Source organism: Engystomops pustulosus, chromosome 3 (assembly GCF_040894005.1).
Source record: "Engystomops pustulosus chromosome 3, aEngPut4.maternal, whole genome shotgun sequence".
Lineage (NCBI taxonomy): Eukaryota > Metazoa > Chordata > Amphibia > Anura > Leptodactylidae > Engystomops > Engystomops pustulosus.
Window position 1 is genome coordinate 17,248,851 of NC_092413.1, and position 17,690 is coordinate 17,266,540.

Below are 17,690 nucleotides of genomic sequence, written 5' to 3' on the forward strand. Positions count from 1 at the left end.
ATAAATTCACTCTTAAATGAGAATGAAAAGACCTCGGAGATCCTCGATCAGCTCCCATACATACTACGCTATACATAATTTCCATCTCAGCTGCTTTCATGTGATTGATCTCATGGGCCGTCTGCTGTTCACATCCCGTAATCTCCGTAAATGAAGTCTAGGTCTGCTGCCTAACAAAGCCGTCCGTCATCTTCAAGAACCGTGGTGCCTGCCTTGTAATGTAATGTCAGACACTCGCGAGATAGGACTTTTATAAAGCATCAAGATACGGAGTGTTGTCAGACAGGCCAAGGTCAAGTGGTACTAAAAACGTTTTTATAGGAGAAACACAAGAACGCGGTGCGGTGGTGACATTAAACACTCGCTGCAATGTCACTTATTTTGGATTATCATGGGGACTAAAATATATACCATTCATTGTCCAGTTACCTACAGAACAAGAAGACTCTGGTACTTAAAGGGGTCATTCATTCAAATATATTTTTGTAAAAATCAATTAGTTGGCTGCAAAGAATTTTTTTACAACTGTTACATTGCCACAGTTCTTGTCAGTGATTGGCTGCAGAGATGAAATGCCCCTCTGTTAAGAGGACATCATTGGACCAGGAAGCGCAGAATGACGGGGCACCTGGGAACTGAGGAGTTGGACGACCAGGAGGTATGTATAGAATTTTTTTACTTTTATACAGCCAAAAGGACCATGTTTCTACTGGGTAATGGTGGTTTTTCCACCCTGAGCAGTGGCTTTTAGAAAACATATTCCTCACCAATGAGGCACTCAATGGGGCAGGACATAACACACCCTACCGTTCTATCTTCTGATCTCCTGGCTGAGTTGTCTCTGGCTCATGGCCGGTGGTGATGGGGTCACATTCGTTGCAATTGTGACATCTAGATCAATCCCTGGCCTCAAAGAGACAGCTAAGGCCCGAGATTGGCCCACACATCACATGTGAAATATAGTGATGTCATCAAAAGAACCCTTCAAGAGTGGAAGCCCCATGGAACGGTAGCAAGGAGCCATGTATGGCTTCCTGAGGGGTAAGTATAGCTCTTCCTCTATTTTGCCCCAAATTTTGACCTCACTAACCTGAATTTTTTTTTTTTTCTGAAGGGAGTAGAGTTGAACCAAGTTTATGGGTGGTGGAACATATAACAGTTATTTCTTCAGGCCTAAAATTTTAAAGCGAACCTGTCACCATGAATGTCATTTTCAGCTTATGCTATGTTGATTTTAAAAATGCCTTTGTCAGCATTCTGGATAATTTCACTTTACTTTACTTTATAAAACTTTATTTCACATTGCCTGGCAGCTGCAGCAGTCTATGTGCCTGTGTTTCAGTCTCCTCCCCATTAATCTAGCTCCCTCAGTACTTTATCAAACTTATTTCACATTGCCTTGCTCCCTGCCAGCCGTGTGTGGTGAGTCCCAGGGGAGGGGCAGCTGCCGCCTGTGTCTCCTCATGCATTCCTCCTCTACTCCTCACCATCTCCCTCCCCTGCCTGCTCAATATACACGACCGGAAGCGGGGAGGGAGATGGTGAGGAGTAGAGGAGGAATGCATGAGGAGACACAGGCGGCAGCTGCCCCTCCCCTGGGACTCACCACACACGGCTGGCAGGGAGCAAGGCAATGTGAAATAAGTTTGATAAAGTACTGAAATGATTCAGAATCCTGACAAATGCATTTTTAAAATCAGCAAAGCATAGGATTTAGAGTGTGCCTCCAGCCAAAAATTATATTTCTGGTGACAGGTTCCCTTTAACAGCACACTCAAATTTTATGATATAAATTGTAGTAAAGGTCTTTATCTCTTTAAGATTTGCACCAGCTCTAAAAACACAGCTTCACTTGACAACAACACAACAACAGCAAAAACTATCAAATGTTTGGAAATCGACCAAAAAATTCAACATTACCTTACGAAAGCTGTGAAGGCCGCATCTGCATTGTGAAATGTTTTAACAGATTGGAACATCTTGAAAGAAAAAAAATCAGGAATTCCGAAATATTTGAATCGGACTTATCTTAAAGTTGAATTTGTATTTTCTTACGATTTCCTTGATCTTGAGAATGAATAGTGAGTGCACCTTTACACCGCCAGTGGTGCGGCATGCTATGATTCCAATGTAAATGAGTCTTTCAGAGTGAGGGTCTTGGGGCGGGTTGTCAGAGCTTTGTTTGGTCAAGTGATGTTCTGCACTTTGCCGGCATGAAACAAAACAAAGCTGCCATTAAGAAAACTGTTGTGAAAGAAAGCAAACACATAATAGCTAATGTACGTGGCACAGCAGTGTCGTGGTGGCGCGATAATTCTTCCAAGGTTTTCCCGGCACTAATTGCTTTACTCTGTAAAAAGTGAAATGTGCTCTGTCCTTGGTTCGGAAGTGAATTTTTGAAGTAGAATACTTACCTTAATCTGCGGGGAAGGCTGCATTTCATAAATCGGAGGTTATTTCATTCAGATGATTTTGTGTGATTATTTTTTATTGCTTTTATTACAAATGTTATTGAGGGGTCATTTGGACTAATCAATCGGGCAACAGGTTCAGGGTGAGACTATCATCTTTGCTTATCCTGTATCCTCCTATAGTTATATGTTTGGTGAGCAGAGACACTAGAGGGTTTATCCTACTATGTAAACTTGACCGGACAAGAGATGAGTGGACTTGATGGGGCAGATTTACTTAACCGGTCCATTCGCGATCCAGCGGCATGTTCTCTGCGCTGGATTCGGGTCCGGCCGGGATTTATTAAGGCAGTTCCTCCGACATCCACCAGGTGGCGCTGCTGCGCGGAAGTTCCCTGGAACGCACTGGAATACACCGAGCCGGGCTGAGTGAAGGTAAGTGCAAGCTCCGCAACACTTTTTTTTTTTTTTAAATGCGGCGGTTTTTCCGAATGCGTCGGGTTTTCGTTCGGCCATGCCTCCCGATTTCCGTCGCGTGCATGCCAGCGCCGATGCGCCACAATCTGATCGCGTGCGCCAAAATCCTGGGGCAATTCGGGGGAAATCAGCGCAAATCGGAAATATTCGGGTAACACGTCTGGAAAATGACCCCCGATGTTCTGGTTCGGCCGCTGACCAAGATGTTTTGCCGGATTGCCCCTAGCTCCTAGCCACGGCTGGTCAAAGGACTATCAGAGGTTGTCTTAATCTTAAGACCTGGATGTCTCTGTATATATCAATCTGCTGTCTTAAAGTTTTTTTTTAATATCCTTTGATGATCATTGCCGAGGGTGAATCTTCATGTATAACATCATGTCCGACAAAGAGAACTAGTATTCTCGAAAGCATCACCATCAAATATACTAATTTAGCTTCAAAATGGTATTGCCTGATTTCTTCACTCTTCTTGAGGCCTGGAGCATACAACTGTAATCTGTAGGTAAAACAACAAGTATTCCATTTTTCTATAGCACCCCCACAGGAGAAATGCAGTATTGCACTATACCCAGTATAATTATAGGTTGTCTGTATAATACAAGGAGGTACAGAGATAGTTTTTCTTTGTAGCCTCTTTCCACTTGCTCTATGGTATAAGGATCCCTAATTGGCATCCAGTTTATTCCCTATAAGATTATTGTCAGAATTTGATGGATTCTTTAGTTTCATGATATGACATGTAGGTGATAGAATAATGCTCATGCATATATTGATATGTAAATCTCAAGGAATACAGTAGGGAGCTCATGACTAATGCATCTTGGATTTGCATCGGTAATACTAAGTCGCCGTTCGGAGCCATGCAGGTTCAAAACCTTGAAAACTGAAGGGGGTCACATAATTATCTGTAAAAACTTTGCAGTACCCATAAAATCCCATGCAAAATCTGTTGTATTTAGGATTCATTTGTAAAGTGGGAAAAACTCTTATCGGGACTAGTCTGGGCGACGTGCCCTTTCCTCCCCTATCGATCACATGGAGCTCAGCCGAATGCGCCTTCCCATTGTCTGCTGTAACCCAGATGATAGCTTCATGTGTCCTACTTCCAATCACACGTCTAAGCCTAATTAATTTTCCTTGCTCACATTAAGCAGCATATTGCGGCCATTGATTATTGGCTTTCTGTCCTTGGCAGTCACATTGCTTCTCAATAATTTTGACAATACAAATTTTATGCTTGTCTTAATCAGGTCAACTTCAAGAATAATGCGGGATGACCCGAAGCTGTGGAGTTTAGTGATGTTGCGTGTCCTACAACCCTACAGTACTTTATGTTAGAACTTATCTCCATTTTGAGCTATTGTAGTTTGCGTTTGAAGTAACATTGTCTATTTGAAAAAATAAATTGTGTAAGCAGTAAGCAACTTTTTGGGTCACACAGGTTCCTTGGGCCTACCGGAAGTTGTAATTCTGAGGGGTCTATGCTACATATACAAAGAAAATATGATGTCCACTATTTATTACACTGTCATCTTTCTTGATATCATTATTTATCCAGAACATGTCTTCATTAAGATGTAATAGGATGGAACTAACCTCTATGGTCAAGTGATTGGTTCCAAAGTTGCCTCCAATTGGCGTTATCTTCTGATGGACCTGTAAGATTGCATCCGAGCTTGGACCCACTTCTTGTACCTTTGGGGAAATCAGTACAGCCCTGGATCACACTGAACCCAAGAACTAGGAAGTAAATTGAGACAGGAACCCTAAAATCCCACTGAGGAACATTGACATGGACCTTTAGATGATTGACATGGACCACTGGATCATTTTGAGTATCATGCAGACATATCAGAACTTGTGATCACAAGAGTCCAAGCAGGTCCTGACCAAATGTCCAAGTGAACAGAGGACAGCCCTGATGTAGGAACCAGGAATAGTCTAAGTAGACTTTATATTTTTTTCTGGCCTTGGCTCTGTTGGGTTTTCCTCAATTCTTTTGAATCCAACCCTGTGGATGGTCACCTTTAGTAGTCCTGTCTGTGAGTCCACTTACTGTGCATTCAATCTACACGGTACAAGCACACACTCAGCCAGACGAGGTCATGGTCACAGCTCACCTTCTCTTCCTTCACACAGTGACCTCAGCACAGGTCACAGAGCATGCCCACAACACAATTCCATGGAATGGTGTAAAGTACCATGGTCCATGGAATTCCAAAAGTAGGATCCCTGCCGATATAATCATGAAAAAAAAAGAAGACTTCTACCAGGCTGGTCCCAATTTCCTCCATACATAAGTACATGATCTGGAGACATTTTGAGATTTTGGGTTAAGATCCTTCAAACTCAACACAACATTGAGTAAGATAATGGGGGTCATTTACTAAGGGCCTGATTCGCGTTTTCCCGACGTGTTACCCGAATATTTCCGATTTGCGCCGATTTCCCCTGAATTGCCCCGGGATTTTGCCGCACACGATCGGATTGTGGCGCATCGGCGCCGGCATGCACGTGACGGAAATCGGGGGGCGTGGCCGAGCGAAAACCCGACGGATTCGGAAAAACCGCCGCATTTAAAAAAAGAAATGTGTCGCTTGGGACGCGCTTATCTTCACTCAGCCCGAGCCGGTGAACTCCAGCGCGTTCAGATGCTTTTCAGCGCAACAGCGCCACCTGGTGGACGGTGGAGGAACTACCTTGATGAATCCCGGCCGGACCCGAATCCAGCGCAGGGAAGGCGCCGCTGGATCGCGAACGGACCGGGTAAGTAAATCTGCCCCTATAAGTTCTCAACCAAGACCATGCGCCAAGCTCAGCCTTTATAGAAAATGTCTCCGCAGTATTTACCGAAACTCTACAAAGTTGACTTTCTACAGAAGACAATGCTCCAATATTTCCCAGAACATCGTCTATGAGAAGAGGACGACCAGACAACAGCTGTAACGTGACAAGCTTTGGTGTTGTTTTTTTTTTTTTTCATTTTTGTTCGGTTCCTCCTTTTTTTTTCCCAGTCATTTCATTAAACTACCTGAATTCTTCTAATTAAAAAAACATCTGTCAGCTGCGGTAATCTGTGAAGACGCAGCTTTATTGTCGCCGTAGAAAACATGGAAACAGGTGGGGCGAAGAATGTTTCAGTTACCGTATGATCTTTTCCCTTTTTCGGTATATCAATAGATGGATGTGTTCAACACAGCCGCGCATTCAGTATACATAATGGAAATATCCGCGCCATATGGGCAACTCGTCTTTTGTTTCTGGGAATAGGACAGCGTTGTTGTGATGTGGATCTTTGTCTGCTGATTACTGCCTCGATGCTAATACACAAGAGTTGTTGAATGGGCAAACGATGTTCCGGGCAAGATCTCCGCTGGTGCCCTATTGTTATCTGGTATAATGTAGAATGTTCTAATGCAATGTTATTTATGGCTGCATGTTATATCCGAGTCAATAGGATTCATTGATGGAATAATTTGGGAAGAAAGTGTACATTTACATTCAACCTTGAGAAGTGAAAGGTGTAAGATTCCATGGTGTCTAATTGATGGAAAAGCCAAGTAATTATCGCGTCTCAATTAAGTGGTGAAGAATTTATTGTACTGTACATAGTGATGGTAGGTAGATAGATAGATAAACAGATTGATATGAGATAGATAGATAATTGGGCAGCAATTTTCAACGTCACGCCACAGATTCTCAATGGTGGAATCCATTCCATTGTAGCTTTGGCCGAATGTTTAGAGGTGCTGTCCTCCAGGAAGGTGAACTCTTGCCCCACTCCAGGGCCGGTGAGGAGGGGCTGTATCTAATGAATCCATAGGGGCTGAGGGGGGCTTTATATAAAATAATCATGCAAGGGCTGTTTGGGATGATAAACTAGAGAATATTTTAGGGAACAGGAGACTGTTTTAGTTTGTGAATTTTTAATGCCGCCAAGTGAGTTCACTGCAAAGGGGCCAACTGAGGCTCTGTCGCACAGGGGCCTAGTGAAACCTGGAACCAACCCTGCCATAGTCTCAAGGTTTTTTTAGCCTCTCATTAGTTCTCCTTTTAGGATTGTTCTGTATTTAGCTCCATTCATCTACCCATAAACCACAAGCAGCTTTCAAGTTCCTCCCTTTGGCCACCAACATGCTTCAGGGTGATGAGCAGTATTGGCTTTCCTCTACGTTTGACATTTAGTGCAAAAAGTACAATTTTAGTCAAATCAGAACAGAGCCCATTCCTCCATATGCTTACCGTGTCCCTTCATAGGACCAAACTTCTTATGACTTTCAGTAATGGCTTTCTTCTTGCTTCCATTCCAATGGGAGAGTAGATGGAAGTAATAGGTGAGGAGCAGAGCAGGGTTTTCAGGTCACGTTTTAAGATTTTCGAGGTAGGACTGTCCAGTTGGGCAGTGGACAGTCTGACGTGCCTAGGTAGAGAATTCCAGAGACTGGGGGAAACACGGGAGAAGTCCTGGAGACGGTTTTAAGAAGAGCGGAGTACAAAGGTTTTGTGAAGATCAGAGATTACGTGTGGGATGTTAATGGCTGATTAGGTCAGAGATATGTGGAGGGGACAGGTTGTGGACGGCTTTGTAAATCATGGTTAGTACTTTATACTATATTGGTTGTGTGATGGGTAACCAGTAGAGAGACTGGCAGAGAGGAGAAGTGAGGAGACAGATGGATTAACCGGGCAGCAGAGATAAGGATGGATTGGGGGGGCGTTAGGGAGTCAACTGGGAGACCATAGAGGAGAATGTTGTAGTAGTCCAAGCGGGAGATGATGAGGGCATGGACTTGTTGGGTAGTACATGAAAGTTCAGGAGTGGTGGTCACTTTGCCTTTTATTAGGGTTTATACTGTATATACTATATTGTAGTCCTCTAATGGGCCAGTCCAGCCCTAAAAATTTCTAGTTGCTGGTTTGAAATAAGGTAAAACAAACTTGTGTTCCCCCTTTACACAGAACGTCAACTCTCTTTAGATGTAAAAAAAAAAAAAAAGACTGAAGAATAAGAAAAAAGAGAAGGGAGACAAGTGTTCTCCATCTTGTGCACATTGCTCCGACTCTCCGTCTTTCATGATACCTGAAGTGCTGATCATACAAACACATTTACCTTGTGAGACATAATGACAGGTGCCGGGGGTACAGTCGGTGTCATAGAACAGGGCACTTGCTTCCCGTGTGACAGTCACTGAATGCAAGGCTCTTCCTTTGTATTCGTCACTGTGTTTCAGGTGTTTTTGTGATCTTCCCTGACCTGTGATGCTTTTTACTCAGAGAGTGCTTTATACAACATAATCCACAAATTGCAATATTTTAAGATGATATATTCCCTCCTTTTGATCACTCCTGAGTGTTTCTCCCTAATGTACACAGTGAGCGACATATTGATAGGAACTAGCGGAGTGGACAATTGTTTTCCATGAATTTTAGATAACAATTCTCAGGACTTATTGTAGATACCTCCACCTGCTATGACCTGTCCATAGTATTGCGGATAGTGGACTCATAAGTCTACTTTCACCCGTGAATGTAATGAGAGACCAGAACATAGGGAGGGAGTCGCTCACCTATAGAGACTTCATTCCCTTTACTCATAGCCAGGTTTATAGCCAAAAACTTTTGGAACCTTATGTAAGTGTTCCACATTGTCTTTCATGGTAACCACATGGTTATCCTGCCACAGTAGACTGAAATGACTGACAAAGGAAACAGCTGTGAACCCCTTAGATGCCACTGTTGACATTGACATCAGCATCTAAGAGGTTATTCTGGAGACAAGACTGGGAGTAGCCAGATAGTCAGATCCAAAAAACATGACAAGACAAATGTGTAATATTTTTAGTTTGTGTTGGGTTCTGATGAAATATCCCTGGTGGTCAGTGATGGTCTAGACTAATTTTGGGTTTGGATAACTTGTTATCCCTAGTTTATCACTATTTGTAATAACTCTGGTGGTCAGTTACAGTCATAGAGTAAGGGGAACCTGTCATTTGGGACATTAATTTTGTCACAAGTGCTCTTGCGACCCATGTTCCGGATCACAGGTGCACCCGTTTGCCTCCCTGTGCCCCCTGGAGCTCGGCAGCTTCTCTCATCTTGCCACGCTTCAGCGACGGACTCCTCGCTCCACCAAACGCTTCACAGCTTCCTAGGACGCTTCGGCCGGCCATCTAAGATTTAAAGGGCCAGCGCACCAATGATTGGTGCTGGGTGACCGCATTCACAGTTAAATTCCTGGCCCCTTCCTGTGTCCCCTGCTGGATCATTGTGCCTCTGAGAAAACTTGTTCCCTATGCATTGCTCTTGTGTTGTGAATTCCCATTGTGACCCAGGTTCTGTCCCTGACTTTGCTCCTTTCCTGCCTGCCCTGACCTTCTGCTACATCCTTGACTCTGATACCACGCTGTCTGTCCTGAGCTTTTGCCTGTCCCCAACTAAGATTCTGCTCTACGACTCTGTACTTCGCCTAGGCCGCCACCACGGACAAAGTTGCGCCTGTGGAGCCACCTGGTGGTACCACGTCGCACCAACTCCAACCCGCTTTGCGGCGGGCTCTGGTGAAAACCGGGTACCTCTTAGACTCCGGTCCCAGGTGTCGGTTTTTAGCTCACAAACAAATTGTAATAAAAGTGACTGCAGAATTGTCCCGATAAAAAGTGCAGCTCTTCACGACAAAAAGAAGTCCTCACAAGCCCGGTAGAAAAGTTTAAAAATCAATGCCAATATTATATGATAGAGACGTGGAAATAAAAATCATCAGAAATCAGTGCCTCTAACATTACTATTAGCCAAGGAATGTCTCAGAAAATAATTGTAAACGTATCACCAGAGATAAATAATGACCTAAGAAAAAAAATTGAAATCTAGATATGTTATTTTTTAGCTCACAAAAAAACTTTCAAATAAAAGTGACTGCAGAATTGTCCCGATAAAAAGTGCAGCTCCTCACAACAAAAAGAAGTCCTCACAAGTCCAGTAGAAAATTTTAATTAAAAAGCCATGCCTTATGCTGTCTAAAATTAGCCAGGAATAAAAACATGATGCCAATAGTATACGATAGAGGCATGGACATAAAAATTATCAAAAACTTCTAAAAAGAACTTCAAAATTTAACACCAGTCTTAATTTTCTCCCTGATGTTGCTGTGAATGCCATATATATGAAGAGGCTTCGGGCTCTCAGTAGATCCGGAAGTGCCCCCTGACGCTCTCCACCAGGATAGCCCAGGTCAGACCTGATTTCAGATGAAGTCTTTACCGATTTTATGGTGAAGACTACAGTAGATACGGTGGGTCGGGAGCTGCCCATTTTGGGGCTTTTTACTTGCCTTGTCAACCAAAAAACGGGCACACATGTCATGTTAGATTCCCCCCCAAAGTGCAGCAGGAACATACAGAATTTGTCTTGTTATTGGACCCTTTAGAATAAATCTAAGTATGTCCGTAGGGATCACAGCTGCTCGCGCCCATTGACGTTCCATTGACGTTTTTTCGACCTTGACTCCACACGGGTTCCTACAAAAGCATTTCTCGAGGACATTACAAATGTATATTGTCCAAATGAGAGCAAATCCCTCCCTTTGTTATGAGTTCAGTTTCAGGAATGAATGTTTTTTAAAAGAAAGGGCAAAAGTGGAATGTAAGGCAATTATTTGCGAGGACGAGCTCCATCGCTGGAGGACACTTCCGTAACCGTTCAGTGTGGACCAGCATTGTCCACCATGGATGAAGGTTTTCCTCACGGTTGGTTTGCATAATTGTCCAGGGAGGAGGCTCATAAAAATAAAAAATGTTAAAAAGTGAAATAAATGTTATTGTTTACAGCTTATAATGGACAGCCGGCAGATAATAAGTGTAACGCACTTACCTCGTCCCTGTTTTCTTAGCCGAAGCCACTTGTGTGATAGTAGAAGGACACATACAGAGGGAAGCCATGTTCACATGAATCCAAAAATTCATTCATAAAAGCTCAAATGAGGGACTTCCAACAAGTAGCTTTTAAGAACGTAATGCTGGAATTTGTGCTGTCTACATTTTATTGTTTATTTAGGCCCAGTGCCAGTCTAGGGTTCCCTATGCCCAACATATAGAATTATTGTGGGAGCTCACCCTTCATTATCACCTAAAACATAGACCCTGGTAACCTCCAAATTAGGTCTTCTGCTGTATCTCTGTATCCAGCATTAGGTTATACCCAGGGCCCACCGGAGGATCCTCTGATTCTCCGGTGGGACAGTCCGACACTGTTTATGCCTATTATATTCCATAATATATATTTTTTTCTTTCCCTAAGTCACAGTTTCCACAGTGAAACCAAATTCGGTGGATGGCTCTTCTTTCTCCTTGTTGGATTTTGGACAATGGCCCTCATTAACTTATAACAGTGCAGTGTGACCTATGTGCAGTTTGCCTGTGTAGTGTGTAGGGGGCGACAAATTCAGCATACCATATATACTCGAGTATAAGCCTAGTTTTTCAACAACAAAAAAATGTGCTGAAAATCCAAATTATACTCGAGTAAAAAAGAGAATATCAAAACTCACCTTTCCGGCTTTCCCCGCTGCTGGCTATATACTCGGGCAGGGTCTGGCTATATACTGGGGCAGGGGGCTGGCTATATACTGGGGGATATGGGCTGGCAGGCTATATATTGGGAGATATGGGCTGGCTATATAGTGGGGCAGGGGCTGGCTATATACTGGGGCAGGGGCTGGCTATATACTGGGGCAGAGGGCTGGCTATATACTGGGGGATATGGGCTGACAGGCTATATACTGGGGGATATGGGCTGGCTATATACTATGGGGCAGGGTCCGGCAGGCTGTATAAATGGGGAGGCTGTGACCAATGCATTTCCCACCCTCGGCTTATACTCGAGTCAATAGTTTTTCCCAGTTTTTTTGTGGTAAAATTAGGGACCTCGGTTTATACTTGGGTCTGCTTATACTCGAGTATATACGGTACTTCATGAATCTGGTGCCCCCTGCACTGCTCCGACAGACTGCACCAACTTTGTTTTAGTTCAGCTTTAACATGGGGCGTGCAACACACTTCTGTTGGACTTCCCCTAATAAAATCCCCAAAAATTCCTAAAATTTTTCACTTTTGCACCACCTACAATTTCTTTCTATTTTGTCCTTAAAACATAGCCGAGACCCCCCCCCCTCGTCAGAGCGGATACATTATATAATTTATACCACGTCCCATGTTAATAATATGATGTATTGATATGATGAATTATGATGAATTTCCTTTAATATATGGAGACATTTATGACTTTAAACGTCAGATATTAATTATTTATTTATTAATATTTCTATTTATCGATTATCATCTGGCACCTCCTTTACTATTTATATATTTATTTATGGATTGCTTCATAAATGATGTACATGCATTTATAATGTACTTATATATTATACATTTACTCTTCTTTATTTATATTTACATTAATTGGTCATATTTCATACATAAATTTATATTCATTCATAAATTCATGGGTTATTTCATAAATATATACAGGATAGGAGTAGTAGTACTGTGCTGTGCCAATATATACAAGATAGGAGTAGTAGTACTGTGCTGTGCTCATATATACAGGATAGGAGTAGTAGTACTGTGCTGTGTACATATATGCAGGATAGGAGTAGTAGTACTGTGCTGTGCCTATATATACAGGATAGGAGTAGAAGTACTGTGCCCATATATACAGGATAGGAGTAGTAGTACTGTGCTGTGCCCATATATACAGGATAGGAGTAGTAGTACTGTGCTGTGTACATATATGCAGGATAGGAGTAGTAGTACTGTGCTGTGCCTATATATACAGGATAGGAGTAGAAGTACTGTGCCCATATATACAGGATAGGAGTAGTAGTACTGTGCTGTGCCCATATATACAGGATAGGAGTAGTAGTACGGTGCTGTACCCATATATACAGGATAGGAGGAGTAGTACTGTGCTGTGTCTATATATACAGGATAGGAGTAGTAGTACTGTGCCCATATATACAGGATAGGAGTAGTAGTACTGTGCTGTGTCTATATATACAGGATAGTAGTAGTAGTACTGTGCTATGCCTATATATACAGGATAGGAGTAGTAGTACTGTGCTGTGTCTATATATACAGGATAGTAGTAGTAGTACTGTGCTATGCCTATATATACAGGATAGAAGTGAGTCGAGAGGGTGCTCGAGGGCACTATTGTGGTAACTTCTGCGTCGTCAGAGGAGACAAAAACTCAGCATATAGCTTGTGTGGAGATCAAACTGTAGGTTTTTAGACTTCGGTGTGGTGCTCTAACTGCAGTGACTGGTCATTAGCATACAACTTTGTGGTAGAAAAAAAGAAAAAAGTTGGCACTCACCACCTTTAGTAAAATTCTTCACTTTTATTAATCCATTTTAAAATTCGGCGTACACAACAGGGGAGGGTAGCGAAGGAGAATGCGTTCACTACCAAGATGGCAAGATGAATCGCTAACTAAAAGCGCGAAACGATTCGTCCCTGGTGAAAGAACGCATCCTCCTTCGCTACCCTCCCCTGTTGTGTACGCCGAATTTTAAAATGGATTAATAAAAGTGAAGAATTTTACTAGTGCCAACTTTTTTCTTTTTTTCTACCACAAAGTTATATACAGGATAGGAGTAGTAGTACTGTGCTTTGTTTATATATACAGGATAGGAGTAGTAGTACTGTGCTGTGCCATATATACAGGATAGGAGTAGTAGTACTGTGCTGTGCCCATATATACAGGATAGGAGTAGTAGTACTGTGCTGTGCCATATATACAGGATAGGAGTAGTAGTACTGTGCTTTGTTTATATATACAGGATAGGAGTAGTAGTACTGTGCTGTGCCATATATACAGGATAGGAGTAGTAGTACTGTGCTATGCCTATATATACAGAATAGGAGTAGTAGTACTGTGCTCTGCCCATATATAAAGGAAAGGAGAAGTAGTACTGTGCTGTGCTCATATATACAGGATAGGAGTCATACTGCTGTGTCCATATATACAGGGATAGGAGTAGTAGTACTGTGCTATGCCTATATATACAGGATAGGAGTAGTAGTACTGTGCTGTGCCCATATATACAGGATAGGAGTAGTAGTACTGTGCTGTGCCCATATATACAGGATAGGAGTAGTAGTACTGTGCTATGCCTATATATACAGGATAGGAGTAGTAGTACTGTGCTGTGTCCATATATACAGGATAGGAGTACAAGTACTGTGCTGTGCCAATATATATAAAGGATAGGAGTAGTAGTACTGTGCTGTGCCCATATATACAGGATAGGAGTAGTAGTACTGTGCTCTGCCAATATATATACAGGATAGGAGTAGTAGTACTGTGCTGTGCCCATATATACAGGATAGGAGTCATAGTGCTGTGTCCATATATACAGGATAGGAGTAGTAGTACTGTGCTATGCCTATATATACAGGATAGGAGTAGTAGTACTGTGCTATGCCCATATATACAGGATAGGAGTAGTAGTACTGTGCCGTGCCTATATATACAGGATAGGAGTAGTAGTACTGTGCTATGCCCATATATACAGGATAGGAGTAGTAGTACTGTGTTGGGTCCATATATACAGATAGAAGTAGTAGTACTGTGCTGTGCCTATATATAAAGGATAGGAGTAGTAGTACTGTGCTGTGCCCATATATACAGGATAGGAGTAGTAGTACTGTGCTGTATCCATATATACAGGGTAGGAGTAGTAGTACTGTGCTTTACCCATATATACAGGATAGGAGTAGTAGTATTGTGCTGTGTCCATATATACAGGATATGAGTAGTAGTACTGTGCTGTGCCCATACATACAGGATAGGAGTAGTAGTACTATGCTGTGCCCATATATACAGGGTAGGAGTAGTAGTACTGTGCTGTGCCCATATATACAAGGTAGGAGTAGTAGTACTGTGCTGTGCCTATATATACAGGATAGGAGTAGTACTACTGTGCTGTGCCTATATATATATATACAGGATAGGAGTAGTAGTACTGTGCTATGCCCATATATACAGGAACAGAGTAGTAGTACTGTGCTGTACCCATATATGCAGGGTAGGAGTAGTAGTACTGTGCTGTACCCATATATACAGGAACAGAGTAGTAGTACTGTGCTGTGTCCATATATACAGGATAGGAGTAGTAGTACTGTGCTGTGCCCATACATACAGGATAGGAGTAGTAGTACTGTGCTGTGACTATATATACAGGATAGTAGTAGTAGTACTGTCCTGTGCCCATATATACAGGATCAGAGTAGTAGTACTGTGCTGTACCCATATATACAGGATAGGAGTAGTAGTATTGTGCTGTGTCCATACATACAGGATAGGAGTAGTAGTACTGTGCTGTGCCCATATATACAGGATAGGAGTAGTAGTACTGTGCTGTGCCTATATATACAGGATAGGAGTAGTAGTACTGTGCTGTGCCCATATATACAGGATAGGAGTAGTAGTATTGTGCTGTGCCCATATATACAGGATAGGAGTAGTAGTATTGTGCTGTGCCCATATATACAGGATAGGAGTAGTAGTACTGTGCTGTGCCCATATATACAGGATAGGAGTAGTAGTACTGTGCTGTGTCCATATATACAGGATAAGAGTAGTAGTACTGTGCCCATATATACAGGATAGGAGGAGTAGTACTGTGCTGTGCCCATACATACAGGATAGGAGTAGTAGTACTGTGCTGTGCCTATATATATACAGGATAGGAGTAGTAGTACTGTGCTGTGCCTATATATACAGGATAGGAGTAGTAGTACTGTGCTGTGCCCATATATACAGGAACAGAGTAGTAGTACTGTGCTGTGCCCATATATACAGGAACAGAGTAGTAGTACTGTGCTGTGTCTATATATACAGGATAGGAGTAGTAGTACTGTGCTGTGCCCATATATACAGGATAGGAGTAGTAGTACTGTGCTGTGCCCATATATACAGGATAGGAGGAGTAGTACTGTGCAGTGCCCATATATACTGGATAGGAGTAGCAGTACTGTGATGTGTCCATATATGCAGGATAGGAGTAGTAGTACTGTGCTGTGTCCATATATACAGGATAGGAGTAGTAGTACTGTGCTGTACCCATATATACAGGATAGGAGTAGTAGTACTGTGCTGTGCTCATATATACAGGATAGGAGTAGTAGTACTGTGCTGTGTCCATATATACAGGATAGGAGTAGTAGTACTGTGCTGTACCCATATATACAGGATAGGAGTAGTAGTACTGTGCTGTGCTCATATATACAGGATAGGAGTAGTAGTACTGTGCTGTGCTCATATATACAGGAACAGAGTAGTAGTACTGTGCTGTGTCTATATATACAGGATAGGAGTAGTAGTATTGTGCTGTGTCCATACATACAGGATAGGAGTAGTAGTACTGTGCTGTGCCTATATATATACAGGATAGGAGTAGTAGTACTGTGCTGTGCCTATATATACAGGATAGGAGTAGTAGTACTGTGCTGTGCCCATATATACAGGATAGGAGTAGTAGTACAGTGCTGTGCCCATATATACAGGAACAGAGTAGTAGTACTGTGCTGTGCCCATATATACAGGATAGGAGTAGTAGTATTGTGCTGTGCCCATATATACAGGAACAGAGTAGTAGTATTGTGCTGTGCCCATATATACAGGATAGGAGTAGTAGTACTGTGCTGTGCCCATATATACAGGATAGGAGTAGTAGTACTGTGCTGTGCCTATATATACAGGATAGGAGTAGTAGTACTGTGCTGTGCCCATATATACAGGAACAGAGTAGTAGTACTGTGCTGTGCCCATATATACAGGAACAGAGTAGTAGTACTGTGCTGTGTCTATATATACAGGATAGGAGTAGTAGTACTGTGCTGTGCCCATATATACAGGATAGGAGTAGTAGTACTGTGCTGTGCCCATATATACAGGATAGGAGGAGTAGTACTGTGCAGTGCCCATATATACTGGATAGGAGTAGCAGTACTGTGATGTGTCCATATATACAGGATAGGAGTAGTAGTACTGTGCTGTGTCCATATATACAGGATAGGAGTAGTAGTACTGTGCTGTGCCCATATATACAGGAACAGAGTAGTAGTACTGTGCTGTGTCTATATATACAGGATAGGAGTAGTAGTACTGTGCTGTGCCCATATATACAGGATAGGAGTAGTAGTACTGTGCTGTGCCCATATATACAGGATAGGAGGAGTAGTACTGTGCAGTGCCCATATATACTGGATAGGAGTAGCAGTACTGTGATGTGTCCATATATACAGGATAGGAGTAGTAGTACTGTGCTGTGTCCATATATACAGGATAGGAGTAGTAGTACTGTGCTGTACCCATATATACAGGATAGGAGTAGTAGTACTGTGCTGTGCTCATATATACAGGATAGGAGTAGTAGTACTGTGCTGTGTCCATATATACAGGATAGGAGTAGTAGTACTGTGCTGTACCCATATATACAGGATAGGAGTAGTAGTACTGTGCTGTGCTCATATATACAGGATAGGAGTAGTAGTACTGTGATGTGCCTATATATACAGGATAGGAGTAGTAGTACTGTGATGTGCCTATATATACAGGATAGGAGTAGTAGTACTGTGCTGTGCTCATATATACAGGATAGGAGTAGTAGACAGGCACACATACAGAACACATGCGCTGATTCAATTCTCTTGGTGTCCGGATGATGCAGATAAATTTGAGGTAAGGGCTGTCAGGGATCTCCAAACATCCCCGTGTGACTGCATATTTTGGGTTGTAACCTTT